General features: G+C 36.6%; 1 protein-coding gene and 2 long non-coding RNA genes across 4 annotated transcripts in view; 1 reads left to right on the forward strand and 2 right to left on the reverse strand.

Annotated features, from left to right (window-relative positions):
* The window catches only part of LOC139981960 (phospholipid scramblase 1-like), a 175574-nt gene that overhangs the window by 146850 nt on the left and 13621 nt on the right, over positions 1-15103 (reverse strand). The window lies entirely within an intron of this gene.
* LOC139983597 (uncharacterized) lies at positions 10647-11995 on the forward strand. Its single transcript, XR_011798762.1, has 2 exons — positions 10647-10863; positions 10981-11995. It is a non-coding gene; the product is annotated as an uncharacterized lncRNA (long non-coding RNA).
* LOC139983596 (uncharacterized) lies at positions 11432-14930 on the reverse strand. The gene is made up of 4 exons (XR_011798761.1): positions 14759-14930; positions 13686-13869; positions 13082-13295; positions 11432-12560 (listed from the first exon to the last, which is right to left on the reverse strand). It is a non-coding gene; the product is annotated as an uncharacterized lncRNA (long non-coding RNA).

Here is a 15103-nt window from a genome sequence, read left to right on the forward strand (position 1 = left end):
CTTCTCTCCAGCAGAGGCAGATAAGCTCATGGAGATGGGGTAGAAGTGTAGCTTTTCCTTCTTTGATGACCTCAAGTGGAATGGCATCATTTCCTGGAGCTTTGCTGCTGGATAGTGCATCAATAGCTTTTTCAAGCTCAATCATTGTAGGCTCCTCGTCTAGGTTCTCTAGTACTGGTAGGACAGGGATGCAGTTGATGGCATATTCGGAGACCGTGTTCTCTGTTGAGTAAAACTCAAGGTAATGCTCCACCCATCTGTCCATCTGCTTGTTTGGGTCAGTGATGATCTCACCTGATTTTGTCTTCAGGGGTGCTGACTTCTTTACAGCTGGCCCAGCTGCTGCCTGATTCCTTCATACATGGCCCCGATGTTGCCACTAGTGGAGGCCTGTTCGATGGAGGTGCTCAGCTGAGTTCAATAATCATTAGCACATTTCCTGGCAATCATCTGACTCTCAGCCCTAGATTTCCTAAGGGCACTCAAGGTCTTGGCACTTGGATCTTGCTTCCATCTTATAAGAGCCTGTCTCTTGGCTGTTGTTGCAGGTTCAATAACTTTCAAGTTGGCATCATACCAGTCGGTGTTTTGTCTTTTCTTCCTACCAAAAGCATCAATGGCTGACTGGTGGATGAAGGAGCTAAGCTGACACCATCTTGATTCTGCAGTTTCATCAGGAAGAGCAGGCAAAAGTTCTTCATGGATGCGTTGATTTTGTGAGTTTTTGCAGTATCCGCAGTACAGGCAGTGTTGATATTTGGGAGACCTCTTGGTTTGGCATGATGTATCCTTTTGGGCTGCAGTACAACTTTGCTGATGACTAGAGCGTGGTCGGTATCACAGTCAGCGCCATGGTAGCTGCGGGTTGTATGCACATCTCCAATGCGACTTCTTCTAGTGATGATCAGGTCAAGCTGATGCCACTGGTGTGAGCGTGGGTGCATCCAGGACACTTTATGTTTTTCTTTGTGCTGAAAGTAGGTGTTTGTAATGAACAAGTTCCTGTTGCAACAGAGTTCCAGAAGTCTTTGACGATTTCATTGATCTTTCCTACTCCATGGTGACCGACGCATGTGGGCCAGGAATCATGTTCAGCACCGACTCTTGCATTGAAGTCACCTAGCAGGTAGAGGTCTTCCGATTCTGGGAGTTGACAATGAGCTCATCGAGTTCACTGTAGAATTTGTTTTTCACATCAGGACTGGCAGCGAGAGTTGGAGCATATGCAGCCACCAGGTTAACTATGCCCTTACTGGTGTTTATACGGAGAGATAGCAAGCGCTCTGTTCCACCAACGAGAGGTTCTGTCATAGGCAGTAGGGATGACTTTACTGCAAATCCAACTCCATGTTTACGTCTCTCTTCCTTGGCTTTCCCTTTCCAGAAGAATGTGTAATCCTTCTCTTGCACTGAACCATCATCTGCAAGTCTTGTCTCTTGTAGGGCAGCAATGTCTATATTCAGTCTGCAAAGCTCAGCATCAACGGCGGTTGTTTTGCGGATGTCGTTGATGTTCTGGAGATCTTCTGAAATGCCTGGCGTCATAGTTCTAACATTCCAGCTTACCAGACGAAGTGCTGGAAGTTTCTTCAAATTTCTTCTTGTGTTGCTGGGAACGTAGGTATTTCGGTCCACAGTTCAGGTGCTTAGCACCCTAAGCCCCTTGCACCCAAAGAAGCATGTAGCCCGTGTCGGATCAGCACCTTACTGGCTGGAGGCTGCCCAGTTTTGGCGGGCGGTAGCTGATCAGTTGAGTTACAATGACTCCTCCCACCGACGAAGACAACCCGTGGCGTCCATCTCTACGACAATTGAGAATTGACTTATAACCCGTAACTGCTGTCTTCCGTGTTGTGCCCTTGTGTTGCTAGCACAAGGATGAAGTGTCCTCTCCATGACACAAAGCCTGGGCAGTTCATATGGGGATCCTGAGTTGCCCAAGGTAGATCTTATACTTCAAGTTCCCCCTCTCGACCTCACAAATGTACTCCAGAGGAAAGCAGAGCAGTACGTCTGGCATTCAGCTGGTTGCAGGAGTTGCCGGAAAGGTTGCCTACGTCAATTCAGACCGTCTACGGGGCTCCACTCCAAATTTTCTGTCAGGGTTAATTCCCTTAGCCTTGCGCTATCCCTACCAACCACCAATATATATATATATATATATATATATATATATATATATATATATATATATATATATATATATATATATATATATATATATATATATATATATATATATATATATATATATATATATATATATATATATATATATATATATATATATATATATATATATATATATATATATATATATATATATATAAATTATATATATAATTTCAATCGCAGCTGGAAAGGTGACAAAAAATTAATTTGTATTAGAAAATTAGAAATAAAAACTAAAAAGAGTCATACGTTAAAGAAATGCGTAATGTGATTTTTTTTTTAGATTTTATATCTGATATATACTTCACCGTTACGGAGGAAAGGTCCAATCTTCAATGTTATATAGACAGCATAATGTCCCACTCAAATATAACAAAACTTCACCGACGAATGTCCTGTAGCTGATATTAAACACTCATAATGTGTCTAAAATTTAGTTACAAAGGATATGCTTTCATTATATATTCTCATAATATAAAGAACATACTGTAAACGTATTAGAACAAATTATTCTGTGAAACGGCACTTTCGTTTTATCGACTTTGTTTTCAACGCCAACAGAAAACGTAGTCGGTCGTAAATGTATGTGTGTTTGTGAATCTGGTGGTTGGTGTGTGACACTTTGGTGGGGAATACACCTCGCAGCTAATTTGTGGATTTTTCGTATCCAGTAAACGGCATGTATTGGTTTTGGTCAAGGTAAAACGTCACTAGATGCCATCAAAAGTCAAAGACTGAATTTTGTAAGGAGGATGAATCAAGTTCATGTATTAGCTCATATTAATTACATATATACGCTTCACATTAAGAGAAATATTGTAGTTATTTGTATTGGAGGTCAAAGGTCAACATCGAAGCTCAATGTCTGAAAGAGTCAACTGGTTATTTCTCATACACTGCAGTATGTAGACGCCTTATATCGAGTATGAATCTTAGCTTAGTGAGGTCGAATGTCATGCGATATCGAAAAATGAGAATGTCTGAAAAACAGATACTTAATATAAGATCATTCATTAGTAGCTAGATTAACCGTTGTGTTTGATAATTGTCAACGACAATTTAACTGCATATATATATCATACATAGATAAAAAATATATTATTTCAAAAAGAAAGTTATATAAGTCATATTCTTTAGCGTTGAAGCTGACCGTAACCTCAGGGAATTGTTCTTCTTTCTAATATTCTGTTATTATATATCGTTTGTATATCTTCCCAAACCATGATACCAGAATTAAATTCTGCTGATTATAAATAAAGAAGGATATAAATAACGAGTTCTTACTTTGTATTGAATGTTTGAAAACTTTGGTAAGATGAAGATTTAACTCACCACATTGGCAAAGAAAACCAACAAAGTAAGGAGGACAATTGCTGAAATCAACATTGTTATGCAGGACACCACCATTCTGGCATACGACGGTACTTTTCTTGCAGGCTTTAGTTGCAATATCATACCAGTAATTTTCTGGACAATCTGCAAAGAAATTAATATTGTCGCAATGCATTCAAATTGTGAAGAAGCTAAACATAAATTATTAAACAACATAATTAATGCTACTGATAGCTAACTGTATTTGCATCGCCATTACTTTTGAAGAATGAGTACTAAGTGAACTTTCGCAGTATAGTTTAATTAATACCTCAATTATTTATACGATGAATTTCTATAAGAAATGCAGTACTGAAATCAAAATTTTGACGACATATTTACAACATAACCATCGTCATATGCTGGAGCACTGATTGCTCGACATCAATCGTGAAATGTAACAGGGATACCAAGCCCTTGATCATCACTTTTGCACAAGGAATCAACTTGAAAATCACTTGAACAGTTCTCACTACCTGTCTCTTAAAAAACTTGATCAAAGCTTCTCTCCCAATAACCTTTATTACGACTAACTTCAGCCCTGTGTCAGTAGCTCATTTTCTTTAAAGGTATCCTGTATTAGACCCAAATATGCTAGATGTTCAAATATGGTCACATTTGGTCAGTATAGCATTCCTGTAACTGGAAAAATGAAATAGGTAAATTCTCAAACTGTTCTAATTGTACAGGTTGTCCGCAGCATGCAGTGAAGGTTTACATTAGTTAAAGTAACTTTGTCTGGACAAATTAAACATTTACAAGTTTAAAGGTAGTATGTATGTATTGTATGTATTTTAGATCTTCCTGCAAGCAGGAACTCGCGAAGAAGCCTCATTGGCTTATCAAAGCCGCAAGCTGACCGAAATCAGTATCTTACATTCATATTTAACGACCATGATTATGAATTGTCAATTGTCAACAACTCTGTATCTGCACGATATATATATATATATATATATACATTGATCTGGGAGTGACTTGAACCGGGGACCTTATGATTGAAAGGCATCGGCGTTAACCACTGAGCTAACACTCCTTAGGCCCTAAATTTAGGTATAGGCTCTAAATTTTCGAAAAAAAGTACTTTCCTGGGAGTAATAACCCTTTAAATTGTGCCAGACATTCTAAATGATGACACTAGCTGATTGAATGTCCCAGTGAGGTAAATTTCCCCCAGGGTAGTAATAAACATACTTTAAGAATTTTGACCAAAGTAAAAATTTGGCATATTTAGGGCCAATGCAGCATACCTTTAAGCCACACATCGTAGGCATATAATTGTAAGTTGGAAAAAGTGGACGTACCATTTTTCTAGTTTAGTGGTTTAAGCGATTGCAAATATGGTACAGTATGGTTTATGTTACGTTTTCATGTATGCTCAGTTAAAATAATTGGCTTTAATCCACCAAGACCCTGTTTCGATCAGATATCCCACTATTTTGTTATCTAGACCTGTGTACAGAATGAAGCAATGAAAATAGAACAACAGTCAAGACAGGGCCTTAATGCTGTCTTCTTTCTTTTCAGGTTGGTTTTGATCTTATTGGACCTCTGTCAGTGATAGCTGCAAATAGACTATACATAATAACACTGTGTGACTTCTATTCAAAGTGGCCTGAGACTAAGGCAATGCCTGAAAAGACTACATGATCAACTTATCATGTCATTACTGATATGATGATGAGGTAAAATTATCTGAAACATTAAGGATTTTCTTTAGTTAGTGCCACTAATGAATGGCATCATATCTGTTATGTATACCTTAAATGATAGTGCATGGCGGAATGGTCAACACTGCAGTGTTTAAGTATAACTACTTCCACATAGGTATAAAACATACAGAAAGGCCAAGGTCATGAAAGTATGTGAGAGCTGAGAAGTGTACTGTAAATCTTTGCAGGTGTAGTCCCAATTGACAAGTTTATCTGCAAGTAGCTTCTATTCCTACATATACTTGCAATGGTTCCACCTCTGGTTCTAACCCACATTTGATACACAGCTTTTAAGAAATAATTAGCATATAGCCAGATAATTGTCTTTATTTGGTCTACATCCCCCAAAAGAGGTTTTACCTGGACCTGTTTCATTGAAGCAGACACAGTTTATTTGTTCAAACAAATGATGAGTAAATAATTAGGACCACATTTCACAAGCTAGACATCACCTATTGTATGTTTTGTTTTTTTAAATGTTGGACAGTTTGATATTGTAACCACTTGGACCTTTCTGTTTAGAATGTGTGAACTTATTACTACTTGGCTGTTTTGACAGGAACTTCAACATGATAAGAGTGATAATGTATCAACTAAGTTTTGGTACCAATTCTCTGTTAGGTCCCTTGAGGGAATTTGCTAAATGTGTTTATGTGTGTGTACTGGTGGGGATATTTTCTGAAACCTGGGGGAGGGTTCCCTTGTCTTTGGCAAAATGGGGCATTTTTTTAGGTCTCCTGATGCAAAATGATGTAAAATAATTCATTTTACTGTAATGGTTAGCTAGCATTATTTGTTTTTGGATTTGGGTCATACAGGCAGAGGGTGTTTTGAATTCCCATGGATCCTGATTCAGGACAATAACTCTTTGATTGGCCTTAAACAGTCAGACATTGCACACATAAATCAACTGAGCACAAAAAAGGCATCAAACTTATGGTATATGCTAGATTACTCTAGTTTGAAAAATGTCTGATATTTAATTAAATGAATATGTCACAAATGTTGTATTGGCTCTTATGATTAAAACATTTCAGTTTGTGATATTACGCCAAAATTATGACATGCAATCTCTAATAAGTAATAAGAATAGTTGAGCCAGTAAGCCCATAAACATGTAGGTGTAGCAATAAAAGACCATCCAGTTAACTCAATGCCTGAGTATAATTTAGTTATATACTAACAGTATACACTCAAAGAACATGTTGAATGTTAATTATTTTTGTAGTGGAGCTAAAACATAAACCTTTCAAGAAGATAATTTATTTTATGTATGACTTACAGTGTGGCATTCACTACTCATAATATTGCTTTCAACTTGCATTGTGCACAGATTCGGTTGCACTGATATTCTCATCTCTTACCACCAATGGAGAGAGTATGTATGCAGTTAACAGACGACTCAGAAGACATGTGTAGACGATTTTCTTGGCAGTTAACTTGTTGCAGACAATAATCCTGTCTTACACTTAAACATATTATGAGAGAAAATTTCGTCGGCTGCTACACATTTAAGCAAAGACAGGCCATAGTACTTAATACTGCCAGTCGTTCGGTGGAAATCCATATATTTTGCATTTTGACGCGATTTGAAATTCTTTATCACCTCAATTACTTCATTAAAGAACAAATGAAAAGGCGTGGTTCTTGGTTCTGGAAATTGTGTCCAAGATAACTTCTCATAGAAAAAAAACCCCATATTACTGAACATAGTCTGCTTCCTGTTGTAACTTTGTATTCGTGTTATGGAGTCCTGTATAAATCTTAATGACAAACCCGTTGTAACATTAGAATCAGCCATTTTATTTGTAATTTACAAAATTTACAAAATAAAGATGAAACTTTTGGCGGTATCAAGTTGCACATTAAGTCATTATGTAGGTATTCCTACTGATTATATATTATCGGGTGTGGTAAGCAGTTCAGGGGGATAATTCTATAGGGAAACTTCTGCATGGTTTTATTGAGGTTTACCAAACTCCAAAGAGGCTGTTCTTCCTGTGGATTATGAGAGTTTACAAGTACATATTGTTTGAAGAAGAGTGACAGTAGTATATCATTTTAATTAAGTCAAACCTCCCTGCTTGAAGGGTGTACTAGAAAGCATCGATTATCTTAAGTCGCCTCAGAGCTAGCAATGGGAGAGTCATCATTCCAGTTAAATTTCCTCATGAATTATCCCATGTATAATCATTTTTTTCGCAGGATGATATAGATTCAGAATATTATGTTTGTGACTATCATCCAATTTCATGTTTTGATCTTTACTTCATTAACTTTCTTTGAAGAAACTTATCTCTACAAGAATGACGTATTTAAAGTGTGAGAAACATGAATAAGAAAAAATACACAATATTGTAACCTGCTCTGACCTATTTGTTTTATTCTTTACCTTTTTTGGTTTCGTTTTGTTTATTTGAAGTTTGCAGCTCTTTTGAAGAGGATATCGTGTTTCCAAACAAACTGAACTTATTGGCTGTAAATTGATGATCAATGGATCGGAAGTGGTGTTTATAACGGAGGAAGGTAGTGGCTGACATTGTTGATAGAATACAAATACTGCTGCCCTTTTCAAAAAGCATTGCTATTGTTAGGACAAGACACCGTGCCATTTCTTTATGGGGATGTAGAGCCTGAAGCCTTATTAATATATCTGTTCTAATTTAGCCACTTTTTTCCCATTAAAAAAATGTCATATTTATAAACAACGAGCCTTTATCACTGGAATTGCCCGAGTTCAAATGCCATTTGTGTATACATATTAATATATGCTTCACGCATGGCCATCACAAAAGGGTTTAGCGTGCAGGGGGGGCATGGCCCCTCCACCTTTTTGATAGGAGAAAAGCTTGACTCGACGATTGACTGAGATAAATAAGGAAATGTAAAAAGTAAACAATAAAGTGGTAATGAAAGTCAAGTTATTGGTGTTAGGCTCGTACGGGCAGTTAGAACATTTTCATGGTTAGGGAAGTGTCTCCCAACTAACTCCGGGTTGTTATTAGCAATCACAAATATTTTGGAGCTCATTACAGATAGGTTACGGACTTAACAAGACCCCTCCACAGGACACAAACCGATAACTTACCATCCCACCCCCCCCCCTCCTTGCACTTAAAATGATGAGTATGGGCCTGAGTGTTGTATACTTGTTGTATATTAGGATGTAAATTGAAAAAGACCCTCGTACCTGTCCCATAATGAGCTTTATGCAAAGATGAAATTTCATGCAGACCTTTAAAGTACCGTTACCATAATTGCTCAATCTTACCCACAGTGTGTTGAGGAAATACGGCAACAATGAAGTTTGAACTCCTTTAAAATGTCGAGGTCAAAAATGGTTTTGTTATAATATGTTAAAGAGGAACATAATCTAAGCATTCTAGTGAGATGTGCATTCAATTCCGATGTACTGTTTTTGAGATATTGATAGTAGAATTTATCTGATATTCTACCAAAAGTAAACTTGAAGCAAACAGGTGTGATGTCATAGTTGCACACTAACAAATAATGGTCTGTTTTTTCTTTATTTCTCTGTCTATTGATTTGACCTTGTATTGGATAGGTTACTAATTTGTCTAAAGGGAATGTGAAGTTTATTAAATACCAATACATATGGTACATTCACATTATGGATGCATCCAATTGTGGAGTATAAATTTAGACGTAAATTTTAAAGGAAAGCAAAACATTATTTATCAGTGTGCAACAATGACGTCGCACCTGTATGCTCCAAGTTCACTTTTGGTACGTTAGGTGGCAACTTCAACTCTCATTATCTCAAAAACGATACATAGGAATTGAATAGAAATTTCACCAGAATACTTAAATGATGTTCCTCTTTAACATATCAAAACGAAATTCTGACCTGGACTATTCTTTAAAGTTCCTAATATTTTACCTCTGCAATTATTTTTCGTGGTAGCTGTTGCCTACCCTATCCCGTACCCGCCCCCGTTGGGGAGGAATTTAGGTTGATGCGATCGCTCCCTCTGTAAAGATGACTATGAACGCAATGTAGTGGCCAAATACAACATGCAACATATACGGAGGATAAAATAGCAGCAATCACAACAAAAACATGATAACCTTTTTTACAGATGAAAGACTTGTTAAATTTTCTATTTCTTGTTTTGTAGCAACGCACACATTTTATTTATTACCTGTAACATCAAACTATGTATGCATCTGTTTTAACGATTGATGTAAATGAATAGTTGCCTTTTGAATGGCGAATTGCCAAAATTTTATGCAGGACAAAATATACTATGAAGCATTTGCGGACATTTTGTTCCAGGACATTTCGTCCGGCTGGACTATATTTGCTGTGAAGAGGGACACAATTTTCAGCAGATAATGTCCGACCGGACTAAATGTGCTGGCACAGAGTGTCTCCGTGGACACTTTGTACAGGGGACACTCTGTACTGCCACACCGGCGATGTAGTAGGCCTAAGCACGGATATCGTACATACATACATAACGTACATACATTAATATCGCAATAAGGAAGGAAGTACTATGCTTTGAGTAGGCTGTGCATGTTTACGCTCATATCCGCCCCCCCCCTTATTTTGTTTCTTTCTCTTCTGCCTGATATAATAAACAACCAGGTTAAGAACTGGCCTACGTGATAAATCAATATTTGAGAAATTAGGTCGGGTTACCGTGTCAGAATGTTAAAATACACGATTGTTCTGGTATATTCCTTATGATGACACGCTGGTCTCGGGTTAACGTCGGTTTACGTGAAATCGCGTGTAAGCTGTGCACGCATCTTCGTGGATTATCTGGAATGTTCGCGAGATATGCAAAGGACTTCCAAGAACGGAGAAACTGGGTCGAATTGTTACTCAGGTGTATCGAGAAAGATCTAGATGATTCTTGACATGGCGAATCGTATAAAAAGCCGCCCAGATCGGAAGGTTTCTCAGTTTCTGAACGAATACAAACGACGACACATATTATACCATTCTACTATATATCGTCAGTGCTCAACTGCCAGTAGTTTCTGAGGGATTGAGATATCGATACCAAGATTGATTCTACACTTCCATTCAGAAGTTTGAAGAGGACTTTGCTGTGAAACTACAGTTTTCCAGTCGTTATTTCGGAGAAGGTGAAGAATTTCTGTCTCCGTTGAGGAAGTTCGTTACGCCAGGAGTTGGTGGCTATAAAGCTGATTTTGGACTGACTCTGGTAATATTTAGTCGGCGAGGAGTTCAGCTTGTGCTTCACTCGATTGTGGCTGGAAGTCCGTTTTCTATTTTGGAGCATCGCCGGAAAGAAGGTGACTGTTGTTTATGGGATCGCGAGAAACTTCGTCGAGGACCAGTCAATTTCGCGGTACAACGGACCGAGAATCGTCGTCATCAAGGTCGTGGCCGCTGATCACCCAGGTGAAAATTCCAGTTAATACCTGTTGAACTGGTTTTAACAGGTACCTGTTGCAACTGGTATTTGGTGACAGGTAATAACAGGTATTAAATGGTATTAACAGGTGTTAACTGGTATTGACAGGTATTAACTGGTATTAACAGGTTTCAACTGTTTTCAACAGGCATAACAGTTTTTAACTGGTATTAACAGGTATTAGCTGGTATTAACAGGTTTCAACTGTTTTCAACAGGCACAACAGCTTTAGCTGGTATTAACAGGTATTAACTGGTAATAACAGGTTTCAACTGTTTTCAACAGGCATAACAGTTTTTAACTGGTATTGACAGGTTTCAACTGTTTTCAACAAGTTTCAACAGGCACAACAGCTTTTAACTGGCATAAACAGGTATTAACTGGTAATAACAGGTTTCAACTGTTTTCAACAGGCGCAACAGCTATTAACTGGTAATAACATACTGTATGAACTGGTTTCAACTGGTTTCAACAGGGGTAACAGGTTTTAACTGGTTCTGTTTTCAACATGTCTTTACTGGTATTGAAAACGTTTCAACAGGTAAGAACATGTATGAAAGGTTTTACGCTGGTTATAACAGTAGGATTTTCCACAGGTTCAATTGTTTTCAACAAGTTATCTGGTGAAAACAGGTGGCGATGAATTTCAACAGGTTAAAATCACTCTTTACAGTTGCACACGATGTAGGTCTAACACTTAACAAGCAAGTTAAGGCGAGGGAGAACTTCCAGCAGATGGAGTAAAAATCACTGTTAACAAAAATCTGAAAATATCATTTTATTCCAACAAAGTTAAGACAAGTTAATGGATCAAACATGAATGGCAAAAGTATAGTACTGCACAATAATGCAAAGTTGAGGGCAATGAAAAAGAAAACATAAATTTGGAGTCTAACAAGAAAGCAAACTTCTGAAGTAAACACTTTCATATTACACATTAAAAACTTACATATATTATGAAATACCAACTAAATATGTTCATTAAAACAATGATTTCATGTATTGCTGTGGCAATTAAGAAAGGAAACTCTATCTGTTAAAACAATATAAAGGTTAATTTTTTATCAATCATTATATCAAAATAAAAGTTACAGCTGAATAGATAAAAGTTACTCAAGAGTTAGCATTACCAAATTATGTAGTCTGCAATTCTGCATGCTAGGCAGACAATAATAATAGCTAGTCAGACAGTAACCTTTTGAAAGGAATTCATTCTTAAATTGGCTACCAATCAGATCTTAAAAAACAATATTTACCTACAAAGCATGTATTTGTAATGCATATTTATACTGAACACATATTTGACGACAATATACTGTCTATTCTGGAGTTTGAATAAAAATCTGAATACTGTTAAATGGCATTTGTACATACTGATTACTAGAAATGTTAGTTCTTTAAAAAAAAAAAGGCAAAAGTGGAAAGATGACTTTGCCAAGTGAAAGTCAACATCAGTCTATAATAGTGTTGGTTAAACCACTTTCAAGAAAAAACTGTCCAGAAGATCTCCATTGAAGACTTAAGTTGTAATTGACAGCAACATACTTTCCATTTCCTGAATTTAATTAAAAAACTAAATACCATATAATGGTAAACAATAACTGTTAAAAACATAATAATAAATATGGGTTTAATCCTACTTTGAAAAAAGAACTGTCTGGAAATTTTTCCTCTGAAAAGTTAACTTGTCAGTGACAGCAATATGCTGTCAGTTTGAATAAAACTAAAGACTGTTTAATGGTAAGCAATAACCATTGAAAAAAATAATATGATACTAATGTTTTAAGGCCTTCTTTGTTTTACGATTGATGTCAGCTTCTCGGATATGTATTTGCTGAACCTTGTAGCTTCCTCAGTAAATTGCAGCTTTCTTTCAAACGTTCCACGAATTGTGCTGCAAGAAACAAAGCGTATGAACACTTAAGAATTGACTTATCATGATTAACAGTAACAGTGTGGTCCTAAAACTTAAACTCTCTTGCATTGCTAGATGAGTGCTTTCATGGAAAGTTAAGGTCAAACTTTCCTATGGGTTAGAATGTCTCACGATATTTATCTCTGTTGGTATCCAACCTGAATGGACTAGCAATCACAGTCTAACCAAGAACATTCTTTTGGTTTAGAATTTGGGTTTGCTCAATCTTTTGGTTGGAAAAACTACACCACTATGGTAGTTTGATTGTAGGCTTCCTGTCAAAACTCAAAGGCAATTAAGAACCAACCAAAATGATATCAGTTGTTAACTCATGATACTGGAATGCATAATCCTACTGATAAATAGTTCTGTCAGTGTTAAAAAATTACTTACTCCTGAAAAACAGCTTATTCAGTAAATTATATTGTACACTTGTGTACTAAGTCATGAGCTTGTAATATAAATGGTTACTTGTTTGAAAGCTTTTCATAATGACTAACCTTCCATAGCATTAACCTTCACGGGAGACAACAGCGGTTTTGCATCTCTGTCACTGTTGAATCTTGTGCAAGCATTCCCAACGGCTTTCGTTTTCAAAGTGTTGGTACCCCAAATCGACACCAGTAAAGTCTTCACGAACATAAAGTGTTTCTCTTAACTACAAATGGCCTCCCACTTGTCTTCAGGAAGCCCAAAATCTGCACCAATATTGACCTGTGAACAGAAAATATGTTATACCTGTAAGCATATATTCAGCTATAGCACATGATAACTCACATTATCATAAACATACATTTACATTAAAATTTTATATCAACATATTGGGAGGTAAACATTTAAATCTAGGTCCCTCAAATTATAAGCCAGGAATAGCAGCTTTACCAAATAATAACTACAGTAGCTTTGCACTATAACACCAAGTTATTTTTCAAAGCTTAATAACCATGTTTATAATTATCCCAAATCAGTAAAAAATTGGCCAAACTTATGACGCTTGTACGTAAATGATGTACCAGACTGTTTTTTATTATATTATACATAAACAGGTTATGAAAAGTATCTAAATAATATCATTACACATTTGGGTACAATGGTTAAACTCACCCTTCCATCTTTTTTCTCTATTGCACTTGTTCCTTTGCTTTTTGGGCTCTCGGATAAACTCTTAGTATCATCTTACACCATTATGTCTTTAAGCCATATACGTTCTCCTCTTCTGTTGTTGCCTCCACACTGGTGTCGTACATCACAGGAAACCTCACCTGGATATTTGGTTTTTTAATTCTTCCTGGAAAAAGGAAATAGCAAAACAGCAGTAGTCATCATTTGAAGAAAAATGAAATAAAGTTGTCACCACAAAGTGATGTGAGATTTGCTTCCACAATAGTCTCATAAAAGAATCCCAAAGTTTGAAGCAGACTGTATAAAGCTGAAAATTTGAACCAGAGTGTCATCATTATTGCAACCAGAATCAAATGCCCAGACTACAGAGATAATAAAACATGGGCTAAATCTTTGTTTGTTTTTAAGATCTAAAAATACACAATTTTAGAAACACAAATGCACTGAGCCAACTTATTTATAGGCCTAATTGTTTTAAGTTGTTATTTTGCTTGCTCACTTAACAAGTCTATTTAGACCTAGGCTAGAGAACAAATAGTTCTTTGTCACACTAAGTTAGTTTGTCTTTCAGTCTTTTTGTTAGTCTTACTAGTAGTAGTACTAAAGTATATAATACCGGTGACTAGCCAACATAATTTGTTCAGCATACTGTAACAGTAAGTTTGAAGGTCTAGCCTTGCTTTATTCAATATCACATAGCCTACCCATTTAGATTCACATGGGAAATTCAAGAAATCTTTACCAAGTGAGTGTAGACCTAAGCTTCAAGTAAACTATTGAAACTCAGTCTCAGCATTTGTTTGGAAATAAATTAGAAGATTATGTGCGACTGTTCAATCTAGCCCAATACACACATAACACATTGTTAATTGGTGTTTAGAATGCACAGTTTAGTGTTGAGAATGCACTGTAGTACTCAATAGAAATCCTAGGCTACTCACTGTAATTGCACTTGTGTATTGCGAAACGCTAGCCTAACAACGGTCACTGCGTAGCGTAACGCTAACCATAATACTACTTTGTGCCAGTGGCCTAACAATTAACGTTAGTTTTACCTCCAAGTTTAAGGAACAACAGGTAGGCCGATGGTGGCGGTTAATACTTCCATTCTTCTATAGATCTTCTTGGGTGATTAACAGTTGAAAGTTGCTTAGAGTGATCGTATTCAACCATGCCAAGCAATGCTTACGCCGTGCAATGCAAGTTGCCGTTGCTCTTCGGTTTCGAAATTGAATATGGTGTTGAAGTCAAAGTTCAACTTAAACCTCGTACAAAATGTGATTTTTAAAAAAATTGAAAAAGTGTCTTTGGCCTCCCAATTTGAGAGTTTTATGTCACTGAAAATTACAAATATCACTAATTTATATCAAAAATTTAAAACAACAGTAAATAAGAAAGGA

This window comes from Apostichopus japonicus, chromosome 16 (assembly GCF_037975245.1).
Source record: "Apostichopus japonicus isolate 1M-3 chromosome 16, ASM3797524v1, whole genome shotgun sequence".
Lineage (NCBI taxonomy): Eukaryota > Metazoa > Echinodermata > Holothuroidea > Aspidochirotida > Stichopodidae > Apostichopus > Apostichopus japonicus.